Source organism: Callospermophilus lateralis, chromosome X, assembly GCF_048772815.1.
Source record: "Callospermophilus lateralis isolate mCalLat2 chromosome X, mCalLat2.hap1, whole genome shotgun sequence".
NCBI classification, from domain to species: Eukaryota; Metazoa; Chordata; class Mammalia; order Rodentia; family Sciuridae; genus Callospermophilus; species Callospermophilus lateralis.
The window spans coordinates 99971949-99985102 of NC_135325.1; positions in this window are offsets into that span (position 1 = coordinate 99971949).

Consider the following 13154-nt stretch of genomic DNA (forward strand, 5'->3'; position numbering starts at 1 on the left):
TAGTACAGAAATGAATCCTAATCAGTCTGTCTCCCAACTGGACATCACCAGTTTTTGCTCTTGATTTATTAGTGCTCTAAGCAGATGCTTAGTCTGCCCATTTGGTAACCTCTTCCTGCCCTCTGAAGTTGTCCTCCATTTCTGAGTTCAGTTTCCCCATCTGTTCATTGGTAGACTCTGACTAGGGTTTGGCAGAACCAGAATCACAACCTGGGGCTTTTGGTTCTTACTACATGGGAATTAGAAAGTCTTAGAGGCTGAGAAGTGTTGACTCAAACAGTTGTTCTCAATGCTCATTTATCAGCCAAACGTATTGTTAATACAAATAGGAGGCTATACACATTGTTCGGCCTCTAGAGAATTCTGGGCTGATTTGCCTATTTATTTTTTCCTGCCCCAGTCTCCACAGTCATTCTGAGACCAATGAAGTCTTACCTCTATAGCATTTCTTGGAACCACAGTGACATTCAGTGGCCACTGGAAAACAAGTGTGAGAGAAAACACTTGTCTTTATGCTACAGAATGGAGTAAGGCGATTTTCCCAGCAATTTTCCCATTCAAACCACTACAATTTAACTAGGTCCTGCTATTGCTTAGGGAAATTTACCATAGAACTAATAAACTACAGGCTGGACTCAATTAAAAGCTACTACCTAACAGACTATTTGTCCTGATTTTTTTTCCTTTTTAGACAAAAGAACAAACCAAAATAATTTACATTTTAATACTGATTTTCATTTGTTCCTAGATATTCCTTGATGAAAAAAAAAATGGAAATGTAAATCCAAAAAATACAAAATATTAGAATCATACCCAAAAAAATCATACACAACTTCTGTACCCAGAAATAACTCTCATTAGCATGTTTATTTATTCATTCCTGTCTTTGCATGAATTGTAAACTGTTATTACCCAACACAAGTTGATTTGTTGCGTGCTTTTTGCACTAAAGTTATATACAATGGACATATTCTCATGGCACTCCTCTATAACCTGATATATTTATGGACATATCATAATGAGTTAATCACATCCATATTGTTAAGCATGCATATTCTAAATTTTCAACATTATAAACAATATTGTAGGAGTTTGCTTATATACAAAACACCTGATTATTTCTTTAGGATCAGTTCCTACAATTGAACCAACTCAATTAAAGAACATGCATATTTAAGACTCTTGAAACATATTGCCAACTTAGACTCCAGAAAGATTATACCAATTTATTCTCCCAACAGCTGTACTTGCAAATGCTTATTTTCTCACATCCAGGTCAACACTGGATATTATCATTATTTTTATTCCTCATAAATGGTAGGCAAAATTAGAAAAATTTTAAATGGCACAGCATTAATTTTCATTTTTATCATATCAGTGATTTGAACTTCTTTAATTTTTTCATTGGTTATTTGTATCTGTTGGTTTGTAAACTGCCTTTCCTTGACTTTTGCTCATTTTTCTACTGGAATGTTCACCATTTTAATGTATCATATGATACAAATATTCTCAGCATTACATTGTCTTCCTATTTATTTGACATTAAAATATGGATTGTAACATATTCAAATCTATCCATGGTTTCTGTTTTTAATGACATGTTTAAAAAGGACTTTCATTCTCCTAAATTACATTTGTATTTTTTTTCCTCTGGGTTTCTTGTTTTGTGATTCACACTTATCTATTTAATTAATCTCAAAATATTTTGTTATTTTCTTGTTTTCTGGCTTCTTCTGGGGGTTGGCCAATTGGTACCAATAGAAGTTCAGACAACACTGAGAGTGTAAGGCTATAACTATGTTGAATAATGGTGCTGCAATTGTTAACTAGACAATTTCTCACTAACTTTTGAATTTGAATGCCACTTTCAATTTGATTTATGATGGTGTCTCTTTCTAGATTACTTTTTCTATTCACTGACCCATCTCTTATCTCATTTGCAGCAGTAGGACATTTCACAAGAGAAGACATGTATGCCATCTGACACAATACACACACACACACACACACACATAGTCACATATGTAGGCATAGGAAGGAGGAAGGGAGGGAAGGGCAGAGAGAGAGAGAGAGAGAGAGAGAGAGAGAGAGAGAGAGAGAGAAAGTAAGCCTTCCCAAATATACAAAGATGCAACTTGCGAGCCAAGGAGAAGAATGAGGACCTCCAGGGATGTGTCAATTTCATGAGACCCAGTCGAATAGTAGCTACCATCATGCCTATACTGGATGTCTTACATTTGCCCTTCACCCCAAATCCCTTTTCTAATCTTCTCTACCATGCTCTGTGCTACCTGACCACAAAGGCTGACCATTGTGAACTAATCAATGGACTTTTTTTGCTTTCTGGCTTCTGCTTGAGTTTGGCCAATAGGCACCAGTAGGATTTTGGAGGATGGAAGGGTATTACTCCAGCTCTCTCCCTTTGGGACCTAATGAAGACCAAGCTCCTATCCAGAGGCCCTATCCAAAGAGCTACCCTGCTCACATTCTGGTAACAATTCATAACTTCCTCTACTTGCCCCTTTGGACATCAGATGTAACAACTACTGCACGGTTTTATCCCTGAAGTCCTGTACTAATTCCTCTAAACTTGCCCAGACCTTATTAAACTCTTCTCCTCAGATTACTCAGATTGTGCCAACTAGTCTATCTGGGACCATTACTGATACTTACCTCTTTATAATGGCACTATACCCTTAAAGACATAAACATATACCATGACCCTGCCAGAGGTAATTATTCTAAACCCAGGTACATAATTTATGCTCCCCATCCCCTTGAGTAAACTGATAGTGTTCTCTCAAACTATAGAGTATACCAAAGACTTCTACAAAGAAAATAAAACCAAGAAGCAAGCATGCAACAATTTTCCAAAAGATATAAGTGGGGTCCCAAAACGTTAATCATAGAAAATGTGGGTTAGAGGATTGTAAAGTTAACAAAAAGCTGTATTTTCAGTTGATCTGTATTATCTTAAAAAGCACAAAAGTAAAGATCTGTTAAACTTACTATACCCAGACTGCAAATCGGTATAACCACTCTGGAAAGCAGTCTGGAGATTCCTCAAAAACCTAGGAATGGAACCACCATTTGACCAAGTTATCCCACTCCTAGGTAACATATGTGACAGAAAGCTGAGTAAGACACAGGAGATCTTACACTGAACTGACAAATTCCCAGATGATAGTCATTCCTAATTCCATCCCTCGGCTACCCACCTCCTCCCCTGAAGAAAATAAAGGAACATAGTCTTCCCCCATTTGAGAACTTAAGGTGGGTAAATAATGGGTGCAAAATTACAAATTTGCTTTATAAGAATTAGTATCATCATGAGGTTTGTAGTTTCAATTAAATTTGTAGTTTTGATGTTAGAGGTACATAGTGGCAGACCCAGTACAAGAAGATCTTGAGAGCCTTCACTGAGTAGTGTTTTGGTCAGCTTTTGTGTCACTGTGACCAAAACACCTGACAAGAACAACTTAGAGGAGGAAAAGTTTATTTGGAGGTCAGTCCATAAATGGCTGACTCGATTGTTCCAGGCCCAAGGTGGGGCAGCATATCATGGGGGAAGGGCCCAGTGGAGGAAAACTGCTCAGCTCACAAATGGGTCAGGAAGCAGCAGGGCAAGGGAGAGGAATGGGTAGCCCGAAAGACAACCCTTCCAGGGAACACTGCAGTGATCCACCTCCTCCAGCCACACCCCACCTGCCTACAGTTATCACCAGTCAGTCCATTCAAACTAAAATGGACTGATTAACTTACAGCTCTCACAATCCAATCATCTCACTTCCAAATATCCCTGCATTAATAGGAGCTTTGGGGGAATACCTCATAACCAAACCATAAACCAGATTGGGCTTCAATAACAAAATATTGTAGACCTAGTGACCCAAACAATAAACATTCATTTTCCATAGTCTAGAGACTGAGTAGTACAAAATCAAGGCACTGCCAGATCCTGTCTCTAGTGAGGTCCCACTTCCTGCTTTACAGATGGCTATCTTCTCATTGTACCCTTACATGGTAAACAGAGAGTTAGCTAGTTCTCAGACCTCTTCTTATAAGGGTACTCATCCCATTTATGAAAGCTCCACCCCATGATTTAATCACTTTTCAAAGACCTCACCTCCATATACTATTGAGAGCCACAACCAAAGGGGCCCCAGCAAACTTTCAGACTGCCAGCTGATGATTGGCTCACAGCGGCCCCAGCAACATCTAGCTGATTGGCTCCTCTGCGGTGAAGCTCATTGGGCTGTTTCCCTGCCCTTTCAGGCCACGGAGCTGCTCATTGGGGGACTTTTTTGGCTCTGCCCACGCGACCCAGCCAATCGGCCTCAAGAGCAGGAGGATTGTGGGAGGTGGAGAGGCTGGTGGTGGGGGGTGTGGCTTGTGGGAAGCCGGTGGTGGCAGTTGGGCTCTGAGGGTTTTTCCTGAGGAGCTGTTTTGTTTGGCGTGTGTGGTTCTAAAAATAAAGTTAGTTTCTTTTGACAAGTGGCTCCTGAATTGTGCCCAGCCAGACTGCGGCAATATACCATCACCTGGGAAATATGAATTCTGGGGGATACAAATACTCAGTCCATTGCAGATCATGTTGTAAATACTGTAGATTGGTTCACTTTTACTTCATTCCCATTCCTTTCTACTGTGCCTTCTATGCTGCAAAGACAGGAAAACTGAAAACGACCTATCACAGATGCTTTCACAGCTAGAATTCTGGGAATGAACAATAAATTCCACCAATTAAGTGCCCTGAGGTGAGTTTTGAAATGAAGTTAAGGGCATTTTCCTGATCTTTTAGGCTCTTTTACCCTGGCAATTGAGGTCATGCTGACATGAGAATGTTCTGCATCCATGTACTGTTGTGTAGTCTCTAACTTCCTGGGTGTCAAGTTACAGTGATGTTTCCTGATTCCAGCTTTTGTTCCTTGGATCACAGCCTTGATGCTATTCTAGAACTCAAGCATTCTGGTGGTCTCAGAGTTAGGAGTTAACTAGAGATCAGCTTTAAAAGATTCTAGAAAATATTCCTTTAGGCACAGCCTAGAGCTCACTCTTCCAACCCTTCCAAGGATTTTTTAAAATTCCTTATTAATTTCTATTATCAAACCACTATAGAGGGTACTCCATTATCAAAAAATAATGTGGCAGTCTGGCTGGGCACAATTCAGGAGCCACTTGTCAAAAGAAATGAACTTTATTTTTAGAACACACACACCAAACCACACAGCTCCTCAGGAAAAACCTTCAGAACCCAACTGCCACCACCGGCTTCCCACAAGCCTCTCAACCTCCCCCACTCCTCCTGCTCTTGAGGCCGATTGGCTGGGTCGAGTGGGCGAGCCAAAAAAAAGTCCCCCAATGAGCAGCTCCGTGGTCTGAAAGGGCGGGGAAACAGCCCAATGAGCATCACCACAGAGGAGCCAATCAGTTGGCAGCTAGAAGTTTGCTGGCAACTGGAAGTTTGCTGGCAGCTGGAAGTTTGCTGGGGCCCCTTCAGCTGTGGCTCTCAACATCTCCCCCTCTCTGTTTAAACAACAAGCATGTGGCTTAGGGACCGTGCCTGCCTTAGGTTGTCCAATACTACATATGGTCCTTATCCGTTGTCGGATGAGCTGACCTCAAGGCGTCAGCCTCCTGTCTTAGGTTGGTACCATTGCAATTGGATCTTACCCATCATTGACTACTGGTCCAATATACAGCCACACCTGTGGATAGGTCTTTGTACCAGCAGGGGGGTGAGGTTCTTTGCCTCACCTCTGTTGGACCCCAAATTTTAGCTGAACGACCATCACAAGCAGAAGGGAGGAGGATACACCAAGCCAATTGACAGCTCCTTTTGGAAAAATTGTACCACCATCAGCAAAAATACCCCAACACTACCACAAATCGCTGCACCAACAGATAGTTCACAATGCATACAAGTGAGTTCACAATGCATACAAGTGATACATAGTCCAGGCAAGTTCTGCAAGCAGTTCAGTGATGGCTATTACAGAAGCTGTAGATTGGTTTTATCTTTGTCTTCACCAGCACTGGGATGAAGATAGGAATTCTGGCAATAATGGCTAAAGAAAAAAAGTATGTAACATTCCAGAAGGCACTAAAAGAAAACAATTTTCTGAACAATTTACATTATCTTGAACAGAATTATTAAATATAATGAAAAGGAAAGGTGAAAGTAAACAAACAGATATGTTAACCTCCTTTTTTGTTCACATATTAAAACAATCCTCAACAGCTGTTTACCCAATTTAAATTAAACCATTTAAATCACGTGAATAAAAAAAAATATTTGGATCCATTTTTTCATGAGCGCTCATCATATATGATATATGGACATACATACATACAAACATACAACATAAAACATAAAACACAAGTGTGCACTCAACACATAACATAATAGTAAAGGCCTTATAACTTTTTACAGGTGAAATCTCCATTGCAATGTTTAAAAACTCTATAGTCAAAAAATAGAACTGATCAGAAAAACATTAACCTAGGTCTGTATGAGCTCAAAAAACAAAATAGAACTTCATGATGTGGGAAATGGTAATAATAAAATAGATATTGAAAAAAGCATCCTGGTCCTTGTTCATTTTTTGATAATGGAGTACCCTCTATGGTGGTTTGAGAACGGCATTCATTAGCCCAATGTCTCCCTCTACGGCATCATGGGCAAATACCCGGTATTCTACTCCTTTGATACCTAGTTTTGTTAAACCCTCCTCCTATGGGGCAATTCCTTTTAAAATGTCCTGTTTGTTCACAATTGTAGCATGTTCTTGGCCTGGCATCTAAAGCCTGTTTTATTGCAGCTGCCACAACTTGCCCTTGTTCATTAATGTCTCTGGCATCTAAAGCCTGTTTTACTACAGCTGCCACGACTTGCTCTTGTTCATTAATGTCTCTACATAATTTAATATATGTGTTTAAATCTTCATGTTTCCATGGTCTAATGACTTCTCTTGTCTGGAGTCGGGGGTCTGTTTGTGTGTTTCCACAGGGAGAACAGCAGCCGATTTGGATTCCAGAGAGATTAACTAAGGTCCTGACCCAGTGATTGTCTGAAAGGGTGGGGAAGCAGCCCAATGAGCATCACCGCAGAGGAGCCAATCAGCTAGAAGTTTGCTGGGGCCGCTGTGAGCCAATCATCAGCTGGCATCTGGAAGTTTGCTGGCAGCTGGAAGTTTGCTGGGGCCCCTTTCGGCTGTGGCTCTCAACAAAATTTCCTTATTAAATTCTTTTCTACTTAAAATACTCAGATTGGTCTCTGTTTTCTGTACTAAATCCAGACAGATACAGGTAGCTAGTCAGGTCTAGAATCTTAATTCCCCTCAAGATTCTAGAAAGATATGGGTTACAGACAGGGGCATTTCAGGCAACAACTGGCTAAAAGACAGGAGAAAAATACTTTATCCACCATTTGCCTGAGTCACAGGCATCCTGCCCTTGAGACCAACACTATTATATATATCCGTGTGTGATAAAAAAGTGTAGAAAAGAAAGGAACCAAGAAAGTAGAGCTTCTGGGTGTGGTGGCATTTGCCTGTAATCCCAGCAACTTGGGAGGCTGATGCAGGAGGATCATGAGTTCTATGCGAGCCTCAGCAATATATCAAGGCCCTAAGCAACTCAGTGAAACCTGTCTCAAATTTAAAAAATAAAAATAAAAATAGAAAAAGGTCAGAGGATGTGACTTAGTGGTTAAGAGCCCCTGGGTTCAATCTCTGGGACAAAAAGAAGTAGTACTAAGTGCCTACTATGTGTCAGGTACTGACCTAGACACTTGCATGTGGTCTTATTTAATTCTGAGCACAACTCTGGAAGTTAAGTACAATTATCCACAATTAACGCATACATACTTCTGGACATATTATGTCATTTCTCTTGGGTTTAGATCATGGTCAAAATAAAGCAAGTTACCTAGCCTGGAGATCCAGACAACACATGGGTATAAATTTTCAGCCTCTCTAAGGACCCCAGGTTTGGCAGTATGTGACCTCTGTCAAGTGCTCTGAAATTAATATAACTTGGCTCCAGTCTTTGTGTCTATTTTTTTGTTCCACTACCAACTGATAGATTTCCTTTCCATCATGAATCAAAATTTCTAAAGAAATAAACTGTTCCTGTTCACTTATAGGTAGTCAGCTGCTGGTCTCTACATGGGCAGCAACCCTCAAAGAAAAACATCTATCTATCCCTGCTCCAATCAGCCTTGACTAAAGAGTCCCAGGCCCTGATGACTGAATATTTAGCAGGAAGATGGACAGGGGAGACCAGATTTGGGTACCACTTGAAAACTGGAATATTGGGAAACACTGAGCCCATGTTTTCATAGGCAACAGGAGGAAGGAAGCATATTTTATTACAGTTTGCTGCTTGTCACACATTTATTTATTGCCTGGCCCTTTCAGACATTTGAGAACTCCTAAAAGTTCCTTCCAGCTCTAATAACTTCTAATTTTAAGATTCTGCACTCTTGTGGATTCCTTTACATTGAAAACATTATGGATTGACATGGGCCTCATTGAACAGATAATTTGGAAACAAGTTAAAAATGCATTTCATTTATCCACCAATTTGATTTTTTAAATAGAGACTCTACATTTCCACACTATAAAGCCATTATTCTCCTATACTAGAATTGCAGTAATTCTCAGTGTGCCATGTACCATCATCATCCTGTCAAAATGAAAATCTTACAGCATCTGCAAAGGCCTTATAAAATCAAGTGGATGTGATTAAGGACAGTAAAAAATTAGAACAATTATACATACACTATTAAATAATGCAAAGGACTAGAATCCAAATAATCTTCAGATTTTTAGAAATAAGGTTTACAATTTGGTATTTTGTTGACTCAATAGCAAATTATCAACTCATTAAATGATTAAACCATTTATCAAAACTGTGAATGACAAAGCAATCAGAGAATGGGATAATCAGACTCCAGGTCTATTCTTTGTGTAAAATGTAAATGCACCCAGCACAATACAATTTTGTACTTAATGTCATTCATCTAATCAGCATATTTGTGCTCCAATGTGAGGTCTTTGTTTAAACATGGGATGCAACGAATATGGAAGCCACAAAAATATCATTTATATAGTCATAACAAGCAAGTTATCATGGCTGTCAAAATTAATTAAACCTAATTCACTCTATTTTCTAAACTTAAAATTGACAAAAAATGTTTCATGAAAGGCAAAAATGCTAAAGAATCACAGAAGTAAATATAAAAGTGAATTTTTTTAACTGTATGCATTTTGTTTAGGTTAGAGGGCCAGCTAATATTGATTATAACATATTAGATTCCCCCCAAACATTTTAAAAGATCAGTTGAATGTGAACATTTTGTGAACATTTTAACCTTTGGCTTCTTTTAAGTAATAATGAGTCCCACTGGTACAATTACAATAAAAGCAGATTTGAAATAACTATTAACATATAACTTCTTGGAAAGATATTCTTTCCTAGGGCAAGGGATACCTTTATTGCAGATTACACTGTCATCTTGATCATTGTCCAGTTATAGCCAGAGTTCTGCCTACACAAGTCCTTGTCAAACTTTAGTGTGTATCAGAAATACTTGAAGAGTCTGTTAAACATGCAGATTTAGAGTTGTCACCCTGACCTTGATTCAAAAGGTCTCAGCAAGACCTGAAAATCTGCATTTTTAACAAGTACACTACACGTCCTGTTGTAGGTGAGCCAAGGATCACACCTTGAGAAACAATAAACTGCAAGGTGATTTCTGTCTCCCTTCATATTACATTGTTTTGAATACTTGTATTATAAATCTTCCCAGTATCTCTCTGGAGTGCTTTCTGCTAAACCTCAATTAAAATTCCCTGGACTACTAATATACTCTATTGTTGGTCTCTTTGTTTCTTTCAGGCTCAATTTCTGGGGTTTGGCATTTGGTGGCTGGTGTGACATTTCTTGTTGGTTTGTAAACCATCCACCCATGGTTAAGAGAAGCCCCAGAACCTCCCATGTATTTGTTATGGGATCCTTTCATGAGACCATAGGTAGATGAGAGGACCCCGAGAGGGGGGTCCAATGCTTATGGGCTGCTATTTTCATAGAAAATTTTGAAATTGAAAGAAAATTTAAAGCAACCAAGATTGTTTTCAAGGCATCATGAGGGGACTTAGTATAGTTTCTTTTGTGTTCTTTGTATAATGCCTTGAGTCTAAGGGTTATAGGGAATCCCAATTAAGTGATGTATATGCCAACCGTTGCAAATTGCTTGAAATGTCTTATTAGTATAGGCTAGCCCTTTGTCAATTAATAGACATGGGAACATCCATAATTTTAAAACATATAAGCATATGGGAGATGATAGTTTTTTGCATTTAGGGCAGGGTGTCTTGGGTCCAGGGAGGCTGCCACTCTTAGGACAGTAACGCTCAATGTGGCCTGGCTAATTACAGTCCTAGAAAATGGGATCCGATCTTGGTTGGGAAGGCCCACCATTTTTGTTAACTGCTAGTTTGTTAATGGCAGCTGTCAAAGCCTGAATGGGTCCCAAAGAGGGACCTTTGTAGCAGAGATTCATTTTGAAAGGGATTCTCTGGGTACTGGGACAATTGCAACCCTAGTTCCTGCAGTAGCTCCTTCCCATGCCAATTGTTTAACTAATGAGCCTTGAGTAGGGCCAGGTTGAATGAGCTTCCCCAGTGCCTGTATTACTCTAGATAAGAAGTCAGGAAACCATTCATAGGGGCTTTGGATCATATTTCTGAACAATTCCTCATATTTTTTAAGAGTTCTTAAAGCAATGTCTTTGACTTGGCAAGATGCCTAATATAGGGGCCCAAGACGTTGACATGCAGGGCCCTGACTAAGACTAACAGAAGATGTGTTTAGGGTCCAATGTCTTGTGCTTAGTGGGGGACTTCCTTGACTTGTTAGATCAAGACCTTATGCCCACATGGTGTCTCCAGAGCAGAGTTCCCTTTAACAGACAAAACCCAGGGTTCGAATTCTGGGAGAACCAGCTCCTTATGTGAATTCACCGGGTGAACCAGGGGGGAGGAGGGGTCATAAGGTGTCACCAGCCCTTATGATGGTGTGTGCCTCAATTTGGGGTACCAATGGTATGACAGGGACAAGGAAAGGGGGTAGAGGAGGGGGTTCCTTGCTCACCTTCAAGGAACCAACAGCACACGGAACACAAACGAGGTCTAGTACCCGAAATCCTACCTGAAACAAACGGGATGGCCAGTCCCGAGGTGTGAGGGTGCAAGAGACCACATTGATGCCAAATTGTATGTGTCCCTACGTTCCTGGTGTGGTCAATGGTCACTCGGGTACCTCAGCCGCAGGGGTAGAGATGCAGTGTCAAATCAACATACCGACACTGGGAGCTGGTGAGAGAGCTGGCTGATGAGAAACCGGAGTGGACATTCAACAAGCTCAGTTGACATTCAGCAAACTCAAGCTCATTCATTTTTGGAATGCATATAGCTATTATAGGGTTCAGGTCATGCCTGCCAATCACACATAAGCACCTTAACATCTGTAAGCCAATCATCTTATGCCTAATGTAACCGCACTATGAGAAAGCACTAAATATTGCTGTCATGATGGAAGGCAGTCTGGAAGGGTCTTTGTCCCTAAGGGAGGGGGGCTTTATGAATTCGAGGTTATATGCCCTGAAGCAATTGACTCTCGGTTTCCTGAACTGGTAGTCTGGTAGCTTGGCAACGCTGACCACAAGTGCTGAGGATGTGGTTTCACAGACAGCTTGCTAGGGCAGAGCACCCCGTCCTGCAGGTGTTCCTGTCAGGCCTGTACAAGCGTAGGTTTTCCTAGCACTCTGAGCTGCTTGTAGCTACTAGCTGTGAACTGAAAGTTATTCCAACACCCTATTCCTTCTCATTATCCTGAATAAGATAAAGTTATAATTTTCTTTCTCCAGATTTCTCTCTCTCAGGTATTTACATCTGTATTCTCCTTTGAAAGCACCATGCACCCTTCATGAAAGCTTCCAGTCTTCCTTAAGCCAATCAATTTTCCAAGTGTTTGGGAAGAGGAACTCTTCAAGTAAATACATAGGCTCTGCTGATATCACTCAAACTTCTCTTTTGCCAAGGAGAGCCTATCCCAACAATTGGTGTCCTCAATACTACCCCACAAGGGAAAAAAAAAAGGACAACAAAAAACCAGTTTGAATCATCTTTTCTTAAAAATTCATAACTGTTGAAATGAATTATCCAAGTTCTCACTGAGCCCTCACAGCACAGACTGTGTAGGGATAAGTTTAATATGACTACAGCAATCTTGGTCATAATCTCCATTTTGCCCTCCAAGTTACCCTTCCATATACTCCAAATCCTGTAGAATAAACAAAATGGTTAAGATGATAATCAGCCACCAGCCACTAACACCTAGACTGTTACTTAACTGGCACTTGACATATCACTAGAGGTTTTTGTTGTTGTTATTCATTAGTTTGTTTGTTTCCAGAAAGCCCAGATGCTTGTCAGTTGGCCACAGCTCACCTTTTTCTAGCTTAGCCTCTTACCTTGATGTGTGGATATCCTCCTGTCTTATTGCTTCTTTCTTAAAGTTCCTAATAAATTGTACTCTGTGCAATCTTGGATTTGTTCTCTTTCTTCAGTCTCTTGGCAACTTTCTACTTTTGAAGACTAGTTTTCATACACCAGGTTCTCCCAAAACAAACAGTAAACTATCACCTAGGGCCAACTTGGAATTTTTTTCCTATAGATCAATGCCTGGGGCCACACACCAGAGGTTCTCCACTTTGACAATATTAACATTTTGGGCTGGATCTCTCTGTTTTGAGAGACTGTTCTGTGTGTTTGGGATGTTTAGAAGCATCACAAGACTCTACCCACTATATGCCAGTATCACAATTTCCCTTCTAAGTTATTACAAACAAAAATAGCTCTAGATGTCACAAATGTACCCTAGGTGAGGGTAAGCAAAATTGTCCCCAGCTATTTTTCTAGATCAATGAAATCAGAACTTTGGTGAGTGCAGAATAATATTCTTTATACCCCACCCCACATAATTCCAATGAGCAGCCAGAGTTGAGAGCCACTGCTTTATGTAGATCTATGAGCCTCAGCTTTGTCAGGTCTAAAATGGGGATGATGATAATATATCCTTCATAAAAT